This window comes from Bombus affinis, chromosome 4, assembly GCF_024516045.1.
Source record: "Bombus affinis isolate iyBomAffi1 chromosome 4, iyBomAffi1.2, whole genome shotgun sequence".
NCBI classification, from domain to species: Eukaryota; Metazoa; Arthropoda; class Insecta; order Hymenoptera; family Apidae; genus Bombus; species Bombus affinis.
Genome location: NC_066347.1, coordinates 16,358,798 through 16,377,323, shown reverse-complemented (window position 1 = coordinate 16,377,323; position 18,526 = coordinate 16,358,798). Strand labels below are relative to the sequence as shown.

Sequence of the window (18,526 nt, the reverse complement as noted above, 5' to 3'; positions counted from 1 at the left end):
TTGAGAAAGCTAAAAAGACCAGATGTGGAGTTTTCCTAGAAGTGGTGACCACTTCAACAAATATAAATGTGAAAAGCGTAGCGTTCGTTACGATATTCACCGGGTGAAACAAAGCTCTTGCTCGATCGTATTCGTAAAAATGTCAGCTTACATAAACATCGACCACTGACTTAAAGCAAACCTTTGCGATCGTCTACGTCCCAATGATACCAATTAAGCGTTAATCGTTCAAATCGGAAATTTTATCTCAGCGCACTCTCGAAGTACGCCGTCTATGGGAAAGCTGTACTTTCTCATCAGTCTCAGCTCGATGCTCCAAAAGAGACGAGGAGAAGAGGGCTCGCGGTCTCGTCGTGCCTGTACTCGAATTGGCCTTTGCCCGCGGTGAGCACCGTGGATGCCTCGTAATGCTCTATACCAGCAACCGGCGCGTGTATCAGATCTGTGCATACGTGCGCGTATAAGCTGGTCGAAGCTCTCTGTACACGGTTTCTAACCTCTGCCATTTCCCATAGATCCGCGCCAGCCACACCCATGTATCCAACCCGACGAACTCGAGGGATCCCGGAACAAAGAGAAGACGTTCGACTCGGCAACTCGAACCGAGCAATCTCTTTCCAACTGGCCGTCGAATGCTACCGGAAATTCGGATAGTTTAGCGAGTATCGCGATACCACTCGAAGCCGAGAGCACTTCCGGTGCTACTTGCAACGATCGCGTCTTTGTAACGAATATACCTATACTCGATACGCGATCTCTGGGGGAATCGTTTGCTTGTTATTCGCAGCAGCTATTTGATATATTTGTTTGAGGGAGATGGTGAACGTGGAGAATGTAAAGAAACAAGGGGCGTACGTAATAAAAAGAAATGACGTACGAGGGACATATACAACGAACACGAAGGATATGTCGGATAATAAAAAATAATGGAGGATATTTCGGAGGAAAGATAGCAGGTTGAGGCGGTAAAATATCTGATTTGAGAAAAGCGCGGATAGAAGATAAAGTTTACCACGAAGATAAGAAAATGTTTCGAAAAAGGGGGAGGGGGAAGAACGAATTAGCGATTCGGAAAAATGTCATTTTCTCTGGTGAGAGATCCGCGAAGGGGAAGGACGAGACGAAAGGAGACGAGGTCCTTCTACGAAGGAAATGTCGTAAAGCGCGTTCCGAAATAACCGTCTAATAATGCAATGCGGAACAAGTTATTCTGGGTAGCCGAGGCCCCTCACTGGGTTAAGCCGAGTGTTTGCCCGCGTTTTGCTTTGCTTCCTTTTGCCTTAGCAGCATAGATTGGGACAGGCCATGGATCACGGCGCGGCGTAAGTTCGCAGACGACGCAGAGGGACACTAATCACGCGCCATCGTGCGCACGCGCGTGCTCACTCGTTTCGACGAATGTATAGGGTGTGACAATTGCGTGCCACCCTCTTAACTACATAGATACGGTAATAACTTGCCGTTTAGCGTTATTCGACGAGCAGGAGAGTAAGATATATGTAAGTAACGCCAGATATATATGACGACAGATTTGTCAGGAATTTTAGTTATTTCGCGTAAATCGTAAATCCGAATATGCCACGTCTACGGACGTTTACAGTGGAAATTGTAATTTCTTGTAACTTGAAAAACGAGCCTCGATCCACCGTTTTGCATTTGAAGTCTCGTACCTGCATCGACGCTACCAAATCGTAACGACGTCATCATTGCAAGATTACAAAGAGATCGGGACGCTCGCCTGCGCCGGACGTAAAATCGAAGAACAATCGAGCAAACGTGGAACAGCCACGACGATTCGTCTCGAAGGTAAACGATTCTCGGCGGTTCGACGCGCCTGAAATATCAAACTGTTTCCGTGAAACTTGAATTGGTGAACGGGCGTGTAACGATCGCTAGGAGGAAGATGATATCTAGCGAACGCTAGGAGGATTAATTCCGCGTTTTCCCCGCTACGGCCCGTTATCGAGAGAGATCGAGCCGGCTGGTCGGCGCTGTATGCCTCTCGTGGGCGAGCATCGCGTGCGATTCCACGCTGGCACACCGTGTATGAATCCGCGAGTTCCTCGGAGCCGCACGTTCGTGCCCGCGACCGAGCGTGTGTGCACGCTGTGCAAAGATAGAAAGCTTTGCACACCTGCACATCCTTGTTACATAGCGTATAGGGGAAAAGAAGGGAAGGAGAAAAAGGTAAAGGACAGAGAGAATGCGAGACTTGAGAAAGCAAGAAGAAGGGAGAAAGCACGAGAAAGCGAGAAAATAGAATTAGAAAAGAGAGAAACGGGAAGAGAAATGAGGAGAGAGAGGGGCAAATAGTTGCAGGGAAGAGAGTTTAAATGGAAAAAGAAGGCGAAGGAGAGAGAATGCGTTACGTGAGCTTCTCTCCCCAGAGTAAAGGCGGCAAGTGGCTTCTGCATTAGTACAAGATGATACGCTACTGAAATGTACGTTCCTACGGCGTAGAACGAATGGCAGAAATGGGATACCAGGCGTTTCTTAGATGGATACCTTGATGGATTCGCGTTTCCACCGCCGCTAATGTCCAGGATACCTTATACGTCCGCGGGAATCCCTTGGTGCCTGGCCTATCCGGACACTTTAGGCAGAATCAACGAATCGGTTTAAATCCTTCGCTAATAACAGAAGAAGAGGAAGAAGGAGAAGACGCCGGTAGCTACGAACACCGCTGACTAATCGGCCTTAGGAAACCGTTTGACAAGAAACGGGCTCCAATTACGCGAACCGGAAAACCATCATGAACAAACCCACGTTGCTAGACAACAGATTTATACGCAGCATTTCGCGTATCTACACTCTCTCTGTATAAGCATACGGAAAAGTAAGATGGATTGGAAATATATAATACATAAATATGCGTTAAAAGATTGTCTGCTGATTCGTAATTTATCAAAACTCCTTCGTATTTCTTCGAATCTGTCGTTTCCCTGATAACGTAAATTAATAATCACGTTGAGGACCAGCGAGCCTATATGTACAAACGGCAGTGTATACACGCTGCGCGGCGTATTTTCTTCAAAGAATTCCAGAAGCGCGTAAAATCTGTCTTAAACTTTGGAAAACCGTTGCAAACAGGGCTGCTACATTAGTTGGTGAGCTCGTGCGCCTGCGATCCGCGTTATCGAAGCTGGTATGTGAACCGGTAGGGCGATCTTGGAATATTCAGGTGCTGAACGTCCATCGAACCTCTCGTTCGCTAATCGAACCATCTTTCTCACTCTCCGCCTTACTATACACTGTGCCCTGGCTCCATATTATTTACGACATTTTTCTTTGAATTCACTTGGGCCGGTTCTGTCGGTCGTAGTCAGCCGTCCATCCGCTCGACCAACGTTCGTTCCGTTTCCGCGTATTATTTACGACGACGTGTCTCGAGGCGCCATGGACCTCGCCGTGGAAAAAGTCCGCCCCAGCACGAGCCCCAAGCGGCTGGATTGATTTTCTGAATGTATCTTTTCCTGGATCCCTTTACCGGTCGTACGTTACGTATCGTTCAGATCGTTTCGGTTACCGAGAGGGGACGAGGAAATCGGTTGAGGCAGCCAGGCTATTAGAGACTGGGTAAGCAAGAAAGAGAAACGATGAGACGAAGACGGATGAGGGGGCAAGAAAGACACGACAGAAAGGGAGTAAAGGAGATGCAAGCTCTTCCGTGTTCGCGCAACCGCTTATGGCTTATACCAAGCGATCGTATATGCATGCCTTGCTGAAAGGCTGCCATGGTAAGGCTGTCTCTTTCCTTACGTAACCATATTAAGGCACCTCGTGGTGACTAGCTTCGTGGCAACGTCACACACACGTCGTGGTTCCACGTCGTCGTAGCCCGTTGTCATAGCCATCGTCGTCGTTAGTCGTCGGCCCCGACGTGTACGACTCGACGGGAGCCGCGGGATTTTCTTTTTCCGAACCTCTTAATCACCCGCGACGCGCCACGAGATATCGCCGCGCTGAAAATGGCCACGCGGCAACGCGACGCGTCGTGAAAGTCGCGGATTCACTTAGACCCAATTGCGTAACGAATTGTCGCCGCGAACACGTGCTAATCCGCGAGAGTTGTTCCTTTCTTGCGATAGACGGATTCTCGTAATTCGCAATCGGCTGGGAACCGATTTAACTTTATCGTTAACTTGCCTGGGGATGAATTTCAATATGAATTTCGATATATGGTAAATTTCGATCATAACTTATTGATCGAGTTATTTGTCATTTGAGACGACTAACCGAATTCCGCATCGTTTACTACAAAATCAAGCAAAACGTAACATACTCTAAAAATGCAAATATCTATCATTGTATGTATTTCTCACTCTTATCAAAATCTAAAGTTCGATTAAGGTAAGTATAAAGATACATCCTTTTTAGAAAAATTGTATTCGTGTATGTATCTGATAGGATAACGCGAAATAAAAAAGATATGTTTTATTTGTAAATTTATCAAAATTAAATCAATAGAATAATCTTTTAAACGGCCAATACTAATCGCGCTGAGATTTACGTATGTAAACAGAATCGGTCTTTCGTCGTTGCGTTTAATAGCTTCGGTTTGTAGCTACGTTTCAGTACTTCGTTGGAATTTTAGATTTTGATAAGAGTTAAGAACGCATACGATTGTAAATACGTATATTCATAAAGTATGTTGTTTTTCGATCCATCTTGCAGCGAATGGCGCAGATTTTTATTATAATTAAGATATTAGAATATTCAAACAATGCGTATCAAAAGGAATTAATTTATTCAAACGAATTCTATCTAATGAAAAACATACGAGATAGTAACTACGTTATAGGGAAGATAAGTGCCATAATGTAAATGTAAACATGTAACAGAAAAATAGTATTGGTGTACAGACGATGTACAGTGATAAAACGGAAACTGAAAGCAATTCAAAGGCGAAAACCAAGAATTAAATAATTAGGAAAAGCTACGTCATAGAACGCTAAAAAATGTACAAAACTAAAGAAAAGTATAGAAATTCTCTCTTTTATTTTAGTCTTTGGTTTCTCTGCCCGTATCTTCGATTAAATTATTTTCATGCGCATTTCTTTTTCATTTATCTTTGCGATTTATTTATTCAGATTACGTACGTTTCCAATTTATTTATTTACGTTTCTGGTTCATTTACGTACAATTTCCAAACATTTATTTCTGTGTGCACGTAACATCGCGGCTACAAACCACATAATTTATAAACAAGGCATTGTACGATCGTTAATTATATTTCACAACATTTTTCAAACGAGTTTCTACTTACTCTGTACTTCAAGCTTCTCTGCTATTTTTAAATCCATTAACTTCCATAGCCTTTCAAATTGAATCTGTGTTAAATTACTCGAATCGACGTTTACATATCTTTGCAAACGTTTAAACTGCTAAGGAAGTTATTGAGGATGCGTACTACGTCGAGATGTTATACCCATGTTGTTTAAAGCTGTTATATAATCTGCTAACGTGTCGTAATCACCTAACTAGTTGGACAGACTCTGAATAATTAATCCGCCCGCGAGTGCTGCGTATCTGTCTCAAAGTCAGCCGGATGAAGTACCTAACACTTTGTCCCTCGATAATACACGATCGTACGATTATTTTCAAAAGGAAAGGAAAGTATTCGAAAAGAGAAACGAAGAAAGTACGACGTATCTGAAACATCTCTGCCTTTACGATAAGTCATCGATGCTTATTTTGCAAGTCGTGGCACGCGAAATCGTTTCACCGATGAAAATAGACAACCGCACGCGTTTAAACGCCCTGTACCGAATCATTGTTAACGTGGTTGCGATCGGTTATCCCTGACAACCAGACGAACCGGTCCGAAACTTTTTCTCCAGATAACTTTTCCTCCTGCACACCTTTCCGGCGCGACTTCCTTTCTCTAAATTCGCTCTTCCAATCAGAGCAACAAACCCTCGTTATCCTACGCACGAAACGTCGCGTTGATCAGCAATACGTTGCTCGTTTCAGTAGATAAGGACAGTGCTTATCAGACTACAGGAAGGATATACGCGTAAGTATCAGGATTTATGTAAGGCGTTAGAATTGATTCAAATCCCCAAGAAAGTGATCGATCGATCAAAGTTTTTCAAGTTGTGCGGGGTAGCAACCTAAGATTTTACTTGCATATAAAACTTTGATCCAAGATTTTAAACAGGACGATAGTTCTTAAGGATTTCGATCGTTTCCCGATAATGTTTGAGACTCGACTCATTCGCTATAAGCGTTCGTAGATGCAGGTAATAACTATAAATGATGGTGTAGTATAAGTATTTAGTAACGATCGATCGTGCGATCACAAGGAGCAAGATAAAGTGAGTAAGATGCAGAAGAAAAAGGAAAGAAGAAGAAGAGCCGGACAAAGAGGACGAAGGTCTGTTCGGTTCGATAATAATGCATCAAGTGCATTGGCCAGTGACCAGCGTCACGACAGGTGCATGATCGACCGTTTTGTAGCTCTCCTCGACGCGAGCATGCCGCGTATCCCAACGTTTATCGTTTTCTGCATACGACGCGTTCGATCGTTCCGCGAGTGGTGCCTGGTCGTATTTAATACTTAAGCGTTCGTCACGGAAAATGATTAATGGGCAGGGAAATGAGTCATGTGTTTCGGGAACGTGTCGAAAGTACTGTTGCATAATGCATATGCTTACATGATCTTATTGATTGTCGTGGAATTTTTATCAACGTCACTGGCAAAATTACGGCTGATAATATGCTTGTATAGAAATACGATGATGGATACGTTAATACTACGTTACGTGAATTTCGTGTGTCTTCCAAAAATTTGATCCTATGAAACTCGCTTGATGAATAGTTTTATCTTGTTGTTATTTCTACGTGAAATTAATTCATTTGAATGTTTAATTATCGATTGTTAAAAGTAATTAAATTAAGTTCGCTGGGATTGACAAATGAAAGATATTTGGATATTGACGTAGTCAGTTGCGAGGATAAAATCATCGAGAAGCAAAATGAGAAAAGGCAGAAGAAAATTTATAATGTCTTAATTCTATTGGAATAATACTGCCTCGTTTCCTTCTTTTTTGCAAGCATTAAATGAAATAAATAAAAAATTAAATTAAACGATTCAGCAGTAAATCGAAATCCAAAGCAGTTCGAAGTTAGAAGATGATTAAGCCAGCGTTAACGCCAATGCACGAAATTAACCGTAAACCTTAAGTTGCAGCCAAGCGTGGCGTATCAAGAATACCTGATCCGAGAACTACGTGATTCGCCTGTATGGTCCTTCGGCCATTGTGTACAATAATTTGAACAAGCACGCCTTCTCCTTTGTATTCCAAACGGCCCATAACCCAGCATCGATAACGCCATGGTTCAAAACGCTTCTATTTATTCCAACTGGAACCGAACCATCCGCTAATGTTCCTTCCTGCTCCGTGCAATTTCCCCGGTGTACCAGATAACGGTCAGAAAAATCCGATTCATGGACATCTCTCGCTATCTGATGGCTCTCTGTTTTCCGTTACAAGGACACGATCCTCGTGACTGTCAGGAACGATGTCACAAAACGGAATTTCTCATCGAAATCGGAAACAGGTTTAACTAAGGATCAAGTTAAGCGAAGAAACTAAATAGCAAAGAGAACGTTCGTTGTTTCGATGGACAAGAAATGGGAAGAAAGAGAATCGTAAGAACGAAAGAGCGAGAGAGGAGAATAAGAGATCGGCGATTTAGGTTTAGAGATAGAAAAGGAAGATCAGGTAAAGGAAACGATGGTAAAAAAGAAAAAGAAACGACCTGGTGTTAGAATTAGAGTGAGAAAAAGAGGATCCGCGGCGAGATTCGCGTTTCTCGAGCGTCCGTTGAACTCTTTGATACATCAACGTTCGTCAATCGCGAAGAAGCGGAAGAGATGTCCGCCTTGGCTCGGCATCCTGCGAAACCGGAGGTCTTCGACCGTCAAAGTAGACGAGGTGAACGCGGTGCGCGCGAAAACCAGTGATTCGCACGTCCCTCGAATGAACGAATCGCGCAAGTCGCTGGCTTCTTATTCCACGGTGGTCCTCGCACGGAATCCTGAGTTCAATGCCTCTTTGATGAGCCTTCCCTTCTCCTTCGGCGCAACAACCATCGACTCTGCGGCCATCGTCGCGAACAGTCCACCTTTTTCCCCTACCCATCCCTCCCCATACGATTTATCTTGATCCATCGACGAATCGACCGATCAAAAGCTGTCGATTCGCGTCGAATTCATCGTCTGACCGATGATCGTTTACGATCGACCGGCCGACCCACTACGACACACGAAAATCACGAGTACGCGTGAACTGTTGTTCCTCTTTCCTCTTCTTCTTCTTTATTTTCTTCGTCGTCCTCTTCTCGATAGAGAATCACGCGTGCTCGTAGGTGAAACTGCGTCGAATAACTTCCCGTTGATAATCATCGTAAGAGAAGGTGGGGCAAATTTATGTGCGTCGACTCGAACTAGCTGCGTGCAGGTGGAAAATCAGCCAGCCTCGACGATAGCGTGCATTATATAACTGCACGGCTATTTTCAAGTGTCGAGAAAATTTACGCGGAAACTATTTTTGTCATTCGATACTGAATGACCATCGTTAATGATCGTATCGTGTTCTTTCTCATATTCCCATGTTATTTATTTAAAAAAATATTGAGTCGAAGCTGGATTGAGAAAATTAATGAGTACGTCATTGAGAAACTTTGAACTTTATAATAGCTGTGTATCTTCATCGCTAAAATCTTGTAGGAACTTTCCTATATTTCTATCTTTTAAATTTTCCCTGTCAAAGATAATTTATGACATTACGTAATCGCAGCTATATAATCATCTCCTAATTACCCTTTTTACATTACGAACAACATTATTTAGTGATATTTAACCAATTTAGAAAATGTCAAATTACACGTGACAGCAAGACACATAGTTATCAACCGAATCTCATCTAAAGGTTATCAAACTACGTTTCACGATACTTTCGCGATATAAAATTAATTACCACTTAGAAGACATAATGAATTTACAAACGTAATCTTTCTGTTGGAAAGACTTCGTGATACAACATGATTAACACATATCGAAGCGTTAACACGGTAAGAGACAAGAAATTAATATTAATCGAGCATCAAGCGTTAAGTGAAAAGTAATTACCAGTAAATCTTCTTTAACTGAGACGACTTAATTCAAGCGGACTTTCTCTTTCGTCTGAGATGTTCGACGTGCACAACTTTAGCTCGTAACATCCTGCAGATAACAATCGGAAAGAGGAAGAGAGAGAAAGGCAGAGAATTTATGCGGAGGAAGGTACGAAGTGCGTTCAAGTGGGTGGAAAATCAGGACCAGTGGGTGGTGCAACCGATAACTCACGTCTAATGGCAGGGTCCGAGTGAGACTCGGCCCTTCGATTTTTTCGGAGAACCAAACGTGAGAATTAACTGATAAAGGCGACACGATAGCAGCCGATTTATGACTAATTTGTACGAATAGAAGTTTTTAATTTTGCCCCCCTCAACCTGCTAACATCGGATGGATATGTAACACATAATAACGATATAACTGAGCAACTTTATAAAAATTACCTCGAAAGAAAAATTCAATATTCCTTATAATTTTTACCCTTTATAACATAAACAGTGAGTGCCGTACGGGTAATAAGAAACTAAGTTCTTATCTTACAACGTTACGCGGTCATTGAACTGCGAGCCGAACGTGACAAACGCGAGTTACATACGAGATAAAGTTTGGTTACGATATTAAATTTAATCTGTAAGATTGAAAATTGCTTGACGATAATTACGTATGGTAGTTTAATATTTTTTAGATATTACGCTATTTCAGTTATACGTAAGTTAAAGAATATAATCGTTAAAAGATAGAACTGTGGTAGGAAATATAAGCCTACAATATTTTTAGTCAGATACAGCATTACATGTTTTGAAAATTTTACACAATTTCTGACGACATTCATATAACAAAAATAAATAGAATTGAAGATCAGAAACGATTCTTCTTACGAAGCAACCTTGACGAGCATGAGGATAAACCGCTGGATCGATTAAACTAAAAGAATTAAACTTATTTTGAATCAGACTTCGACGAACAACGCTTAGGCGTAATTTTCCAAGAATCATCGGTTCGAAAGAAATCGATGCGACCCAGTGATCGTATCGCGCGTAAAAGCGCGAGTGGATTTGCAATGAAAATACATCGACCCGAAGATTTAACACTAGTGCAAACGCGATCTCGAGGCCACAGGTTACGACGCCCTCACCGCCGACGCCTCGCAACCCCTCGGCGTTCATTCGCGTTCCATTTCACGAAGGCTCAAAACAACGCCTCGAACAGCTGTTTGAAGCTTAAAGGCAAGGTCGCAGCCTTTACGTCTGCGTACGCAATGCCGCCGGTTTCAACGCGTCGCTGAACGCACGTGTGTATACGTACGCATATGCGCAAGCGCGCGTGCGTGCGTGCGCAGATTCGCTACTGTGTGTTAGCGCGCGCATTTGTGCACGCTCACGTGCGAACACGCGAGTACGTGATACGCCGACGAGTGCAGTGCACTCGATGACAGTATGTGGTATCGCAGCCGATACATACACATTTCTCGTCTTATGTGCAAACAGCAGATGAAAATAAAACGCAGGAAAAAGTAGAAACGTTGAGTAACTAAGATCGAGGATAGGAGGATAGGATTAATAAGATTCGATCGAGGATGATAGAGATTAATTATTATATATTTAATTTGATAAAATAATGTTTAATAACTTAAATAATCCTATCGATCTCCTCAAAATGGATATAATATTCTAAAAGACATTAAATATGTATGTAGTTTCTAAATATTTGGTTTCAATACTTAATACAATTTAATTAATTCTTGTATAATCCACGCTTCTTATCAGCGAGATATTCTAAATAAGAAAAGATGTTTGAAGAAACATAAACGTTATTAAACGATTATGTACGTAATTTTTCATCATCGAGAACACCGAGGAAGATTAAATGACATTTCGCTGCATTTAATTATACGTCGATCTAATCGCCAATTATCGGTGGTATTACATAAGTAAGAAGCCATTTAAACCTTCTAATTTTTGTGAAATTATTTAAATCTTCGAATTTTCGTAAAGTCAACGACACCGTCACCGTTAAATCTAAAAGTCTGACGGTAAATTGTGTTCTGTTCGAATCTTTAGACGGAAAAGTCAAGTCGTTTCGCGTGTATACACAGATGACGTTCGCCACTGATCGACCCACGTGTGCGCGCGCACATGCGCGTTACGCACACGCACTCATGCAGCGTGCAGTCCGTAGTGTGCGTACACGGACACGTTTTACTGTCGCAGGGAGAGCCACCGCGCGCCGTACCACCGCACATAACTATAGTTATGCAATCCACCAACTCGTATTCATGGTCAAGGTCTGCGTCCTTACCTTACCGCTAGATACGTGTACGTGCACACACCAGTGCGACGGCTGTGCAAGGAGTTCACGTACGCGGAAAAGAGGGGCGAGGTTGCCGGCGAAAGAATAAGGGCCCGGACGTTATCGAATTCAGACAGAAGAGACGAATAAAGTTGAGCGTCGCTAATAGACCGGTATGCGAAACCGGATCGTCCGGAAACGCTAATAGAGTGGGCGTGATAAAGATAAAAAAAAAAAGTGTGATTCCGTTCGCTCGTTTCGGGCAAAAGATACGAGTTTCCAGATCGATCTACTCTCGCTATAGTCACTTTTCTTTGATCTTCGCTTCGGGTCTACCGATAAACGCACGTGCAGCGGCACTTACACGCTGCTTGGGTATGGAATTTGCATAAGTGCGAAAATTATTCACAATACAAACGAGTTCTTTTCTCCAAACGAGAAAATAAGTACATATTGCCGCGTAGATTTGACGAAGTTATGTGAGCCTTTAACGAGCTTTCTCCGCGCACGAAAATAACAAGCATTATTTTCCTCGGCCGCTTATTTATGTAGAACATTCCGAATGGAAAATATGTAGAGCGAAACGCTGTGGTAATAAAGTTTGCTAAGAGAACACTGGTTGATCGACGATAGACCGAACAACGAAAAGCACGGCCGGTGGTAGCGTGCGACTGCCAGCCAAGGAAGAAAAGGATGCGTAGAGGAAACGTGGTTTCTTTTACCTTTTCATCGGAGTGGCTGAACGCGTACACGGCCGCTGGTGTTGGTGCGCGTGCGCATGTGCACGCGCACTGCCAGTAGGAGGTAATGGTAATGCATGGAGGAAAACGGTAATAACGCAGAAAAGCAGGAGAGGCGGTTGCAGTGATTTAATATAACTGAGTTACAGGAAGTGAATATTATTAGCATTCGCTCATGGTGGACCTATGCACGTACATTTATCTTTCTCATTTCTCGTATATTCGTGTTCGATGTACGTATACTGTAGCTCGATACGCGTACAGGAAAATGTGTACTCCAAGTTTACTCAAATACGTACGTGCACACCTGTATACGTGTTATACGCATGTGTGTACGAGACAGGGTGTGCAAGTACGTGCAAAAAAACAAGTGTACAACAGGGAGGACTACAGCGGGTCAGCAAGAAAGGAAATAATCACTCTTCGTGTGCGTTTAACGCGTCAAGGAACGCGTATGCATACGTGTGACGGTACACGACACGTAATATGTGTGATGTAACGTACACAGTGCCTGAAATGCACGTGCGATTACGGCGCGCTTATTTGTGCGCCGAACGAGTTTCGTTGATGCAACGAAATCGCTTCGCGGTAACCACCATTTTACCGTGCCTTTTATCTCGTGAATAACGACCCCATTGCGGGAAGAATCGCCATACTCATGAGGGAATGTAACAGTCTATAGTCTACACTCCACACTCTACACTCTGCACTCCACGGTCTACAGTCTACAGTCTACAGTCTACAGTCTAGAGTCTACACAAATAGACAGTTCTGTCGCGTTTAAATATTAGGTCTTTGGGTGCCGGTAAATGACACGAATTTTTGTATACGCAAAGACAATTCGAGTAAAGAATATCGAATTGCTCAGCGACTTGAAAATTATAGGTATCAGCAAAAATGTATTTTAAGAGTAAAACTTCGATATTCGATGGAGAAAATATTTTTTGTAGCAAAGTATTTTATCAAAAAAGATAACCGTATTGAATTTTTCTTTATCAGAAGTAAATAAATAAATCGAAAATTTGTAGAAAAAATGTAACTTTGTTACATGTACTTATACGTTTTTAACATCAAAGAATTCGCATTAATCACGAGGCACTGCTCCTGCACCAGGAAGTCAGGGTGTACAAGTTCGATCAGATACACACGGAACAGCCGATCTTAATCAATTTCCCTTAATTTTACCGTTGCATGACCACTTGGTACTGTATACTGTATACCTACATAGTAGGCAGTTCAATGGCGTTGCACTGCCAACGCTAACACGACTCTCTTTCTCCTTCTAAAAAGGTCTCTTCTACCTCTACCGTCATTAGCATTGCCATTAGCTAAGTCTTCTACCCTGCAAAAAATCTTATCCCTAACTACTGCGCTACAAACTACCGATTAACATATCATTTAATTATCAGCCGAATTAAAAAAAGAGCGACTAAAAACAGGTATCAAATAAATCTTTAATGACCCTTGAAATTATGCAACATTTTCTCTCCTGTTTAGTTGAGAAACCAATTACTTTAAGTTTACGTAACACAATTTTTCCTTACCTCAATGCCAAACCGCAATACTCTATTTAACTAAATTGATTTACTCGAATAGCAATACACCAGAGTTTCCTTAACGTATTGCGAAGAAGAGTGTGCTGCACGCAGCGCTAGACAAAGCACCGAATAGCAAATGGATTGTTAGTTTCCTGGCTGACGACTTGAGAGCGAGTCGCGAGCGACTAGATTGCCGTGCGGCATAATACCGAAGCAAGGAATAAAATTTCTTTTTCAATTACGAGCCGCGAAACTCTCTGTCCGGCCATTATCACCGCGCGTGATACCTCGTTAAAACGTATCCGGAAGGTCAATCGTTTTATAATGCAAGGGGAAAGAGAGGGACCAGAGAGAGAGGGAGAGAGAAAGAGAGAGAGAGAGAGAGAGAGAGAGAGAGAGAGAGAGAGAGAGAGAGAGAGAGAAAGCAGGGGATTGGAGATGTATCGCGGTTAGGGTCGATGTATGCATTCTACACGTGGCTGTCTCTGGTCGTAGCTGCGCGTGCACCAATGTTTCGGTGCACCGCGTATCCTATACGCCGTGATTTCATTTTATTCGACGCGTATGTATATGCAGGGAAAAAGAAAGGAAGAGAAAAGGTGCGATAGAAACGCGCGACTCGACCGTGTTGTGTGCTGCTACACACGCACGGTCTCGCGTGCGCGCGCACGCATACATTCGCGCACACGCGCACTGGTAGCATCACTTCACTGATGATATACCCTACCGAGAGTTCATTGCTCTTGAGGTGCAACGGAGAACGACGAGGATTCGCGCGAGAACGTCGGAAAGAGAAGGAGAAACGGAGAGGGAGACGCGAACTGGCATTGGCACGATGGAGAGAGACAAAAACGGAGACGCACAGCACGGAAGACGAAAGGGAACGAGCGAAAGAGACTAACCGATGGTACGAACAAGACACTGTCAAGGAGCTCTGAAAAGTCGAAGGAAGGGCGGAGAAAGACGGATCGAGAAGTATGTATTTACCACACGTCTCGGCGACTTTTAATAATTCACACGCGATTCCCAGCGCACCGTTCCGAGTCAAGACCACACCACTCTCGATGTTTTCGTTTTCTCTGGTCGCACGCACATGTTCGAAGGAAATGGCAAGGCCGGTAGGAAGCGATTGGGTTAAACGCTCTTCTAACGAATGTCCGTCGGCGAGTATCGGTTTCGTGCTAACGTAACGACACGTTACGCTTTATATCCGTACGTGGTCAAACTGCGTGCTGCTCGCGAGACATCGGCTACGATCGTAACCTCGTAAGTACAAACCGCCTCGAGAGCATTTCCCTCGGCTGGTCGATGGTAGTAATCGTCGTTAATCACGAGCCAACTGGCATAAAACAATTAAATTCGCGTATCCGACGAGCTCTTATAGGTACTTTTGATAAGTTATACTTCTCGGTTTTCTCAACAGCCGCACCGCCTGTTCTTCGCCTGTGCAATTCCCAAAGCCCACGATAAATTCACTTGTAAAGCACGCTTCACTTTGAAATATCGAATCATCGGGCGGGACAAATCAAAATGACATTGAGTCGATCGAAAAATCGGAAAATATTGGACGCGGACGCTCGTTGAGCGTACCGACTCGAGCTTGTACCGGACACGTACCGGGTGCAATGTACCTGGATGAGTCACACGGTAACAGCGCACACATTCGCGTACGCACATGCGTCTCCACGCGCGATTCGCGCTCGTGTGCGCGCGCGTCTTTCGTCCTTGTCTTTCTCACTCGGTCGCAGCGGCGCGGTGTTCCTCGTTACTCGTAACACGCCAGAAAGAAACGAAGAAACGCGGTAACTTGCGCGCGATACGCGCTACGAACAGAGACAGGGAACGGGGCAACGAGCAAGATGGAAGATAAAAATCCAATCATTTCGACCGGTTTTGCATCGTGCCGACGAGGATAATGGAATACCGCGTCACTTTTTGCCGGTGCACAGAATATTTCCTCGCGTTAATATCCGCGCGTTCTACCCCGGCTCCTCTCCTCGTATCTGCGCCAGGTACGTACCTAATCGTGGTATACACCGCGCATTTGGCGCCCCTTACGTGACTGGCGCCAATCAGGTTAAGCTATTTCTAACTTTTGCGGAAACAACTTTGATTCGTTTCTTCGTTTTCCCTTTTTCTTTGGGTAATTATGAAGTTTTCGTAATTATAGTGTTATTTTCCTTCGTTTAGTTAGAAAATTTGCTAACTAAACTATTCGTAACTATCTGTAATTATAAATACTTAATGTTACAGCGTAATATATAAATGTATCCAATAAATTTAATACGATATCGTAATAAGTCAATAATATAAGCATATAAATAATATAAGGAGCTAAAAACATATTACAGTTAGTTATAACTTATAACATGTCTCACATATTCAACAAGTTAAAAATCGGGACGGTGATTACAAGTGTTTATTCCTTTAATGTAGATAATTAAAAGTATATTTTATGTAATTGTCACTGATGTTAACTAACCATGGAGACCAATACCAATAGTAGCAACGAATGGATAAAAATCACAGAGTTATGTAAACACGTGAAACTACGTAAGTGTCAAAAACTGGTAGCTATAAGGCTTCAGGGCAAGGAAATGATGCGATAACCTGTCGAATGCGGATAGAAAGTTCAATTCGTACGAGACGAACAAATTAGTCCCGCGGAAATTATTTTTAGACACAGAAACTAACATAGTGGTAGTTCCAGACTGACTCGATTAAAAGCGAGTACGCGAGTCAGCTTTCGTCGCCCTTTTCCTACTTGACAAGCAAAATATAGCTTTAGAAAAACACGGTTCGCCACGAAACAACATGTGTGCGATCGTTTCGAATTCTTATGGCAACCATAAATTTTAACGAGATTCCGTCACTTTTTCTACAGGAAAACTGGATTATATCAAAGGATAAACGACGAGTATACAGGCGTGTAAAAAATCCGGAAACGTATCGAAAAGGTGAACGCCATACGAAGACAAGAAACGAGTATCTGGTTGCATGAATATTAATAAAGCACGTTAACTCGACACACGACTCTGTCGTGCTTATATTACACTCGGAAGTAGCCGGCAATTATTCAAAACCAATGACCACGTTGAAGAGATCCTTCTGAGTAGCCGGCCATTTATATGAGAGTTCGACGTTTTGAACGATCAAGCGCGTGAAATAAGAAATGCAATTTTTTTCAAATACCTGACAACTTCTAAACTTTGTCTCCCAAGAGATGTTTTAGACGCTAGAACGTTTTTCAAGAATAATCATTTGTCTAAAATGTTCGGTAATTATGTAAGCTTGTAGCTGTTACATTATTATAATATATGGATTTAAGAGTGTATCATTTCGATCAAAGACTGCTTTCTCTCGTCGAAATAAATTAAATTCATCGACACGTATGCATTTTAAAGGACATATACATATGCATTATTGTGAAAAAAAACATAGGAAAAGATTGGGCAAAATTTTGGCCAGAGAAGAACGTCTCCTTAATATTCATATCTTTTACATTTTTGACACAAATATTGTTACAGAATTTCCAAATTTAATCTCACGTATCTACATATGTACTTTTCCTTACTCTTAATTAATTAACATAAACTCGACTCATACTAATTATCATCAACTTATTTAAATTTCCAACAAATATCGTATATCTACGTGTAACAGTAATTTACACGCAAATGCCCCCGTCGTGAGATCTTTCGGCTTAGCAAGAAGGTTCTATCGAGTCCGCAAGAATTTATTAAGCAGTTAAAAATAAATTACAAAAAGATGAAAAAACGAAGAGGAATGAAAAGATGGAATGAGAAAGAAGGCGGTCAAAGAAGCACATCGAGAGACTGTTAAAACGGTGTTGCGTAATCCTTTGGATTTAGTTTACTTTCGTCGGTGTCGATGCCACGCACGTAGCGTGACCGTGGCACTGAACCAGCGGCACGAACTTTCTCGTGGCCTTCGTTCCAGGAAGACGATTTACGTGACATGAACAGGACGCCAATGACTGCGAACGGTCATCGACGGTCCGAGCATCGCCTCTCCATTCGTCAGATCATCGTGAATACATGTCGATTTCGAATCGATTATCGCTGTCGAACCTGGAGGAATCGAGTCCTAGTGAAACGAATTTTTTAGAACGCGATGATGCAAGCATTCCGCAATGACATAAAAATAGAAAAGATATATATATATATATATATATATATATATATCGAAGCTAGGTGTAACTAATAGCTTTCCGCTCTATCATAGGTTACTTTTCTAATCTCCTGTTCCATCTACGTTTTTCATATAACCTTGTATTCTTATGTTTCTTCCAGGGAAGAAAATTCTTTTCTTTCTATTTTAGCGGAAGTGATTTATCCATAAGAATTTATTTAGTAACTTTAAATCGATATGACTTGCTACAAGTTACTTCTTATAAACACAATTTATTTAAGAGCAACAACCGAATGATAGTGAATCTTCGGAGAGATGTACGAAATTGTTAGTAGATCGAGGATATTTGTGTAAATATTGTTAGGAACGTAAATAAAACAACGTTTGTTTCGAAACAAGACAGAACGATTTGTTTTATTCACGAAGGGTAGCATATTCTTGATATTTTATATATTTTTGCATATTACCCGTATAACGTGCAGTTTTGCATCTTTATGTTATAAACGTACAACTATTCACAGAGTAATTTAATTTACAACGATAGATAACAATTTCTTATGTGTCAAAATTTACGCCGCTCCATTCCTACTTTCCTTACGTCGATTCTACAATTACCTCGCAATACAATGATCGATAGATATCCACGCAAAATATCGTACACAGAGCGAAGAAAACTTTTCTGCCTC

General features: G+C 42.2%; 1 protein-coding gene and 2 long non-coding RNA genes across 9 annotated transcripts in view; 1 reads left to right on the top strand and 2 right to left on the bottom strand.

Moving 5' to 3' along the window:
• LOC126915353 (uncharacterized) overlaps positions 1 to 11,127 on the bottom strand; it is a 31,244-nt gene extending 20,117 nt beyond the window's left edge. Inside the window, exon 1 of the long non-coding RNA XR_007710177.1 lies at positions 7,217 to 11,127. This is a non-coding gene — a long non-coding RNA (uncharacterized LOC126915353). The remainder of the gene's footprint in view (positions 1 to 7,216) is intronic.
• The window catches only part of LOC126915344 (ecdysone-induced protein 78C), a 140,568-nt gene that overhangs the window by 97,072 nt on the left and 24,970 nt on the right, over positions 1 to 18,526 (bottom strand). The window lies entirely within an intron of this gene.
• Positions 14,503 to 17,019, top strand: LOC126915351 (uncharacterized). The gene is made up of 2 exons (XR_007710175.1): positions 14,503 to 14,663; positions 16,573 to 17,019. It is a non-coding gene; the product is annotated as an uncharacterized LOC126915351 (long non-coding RNA).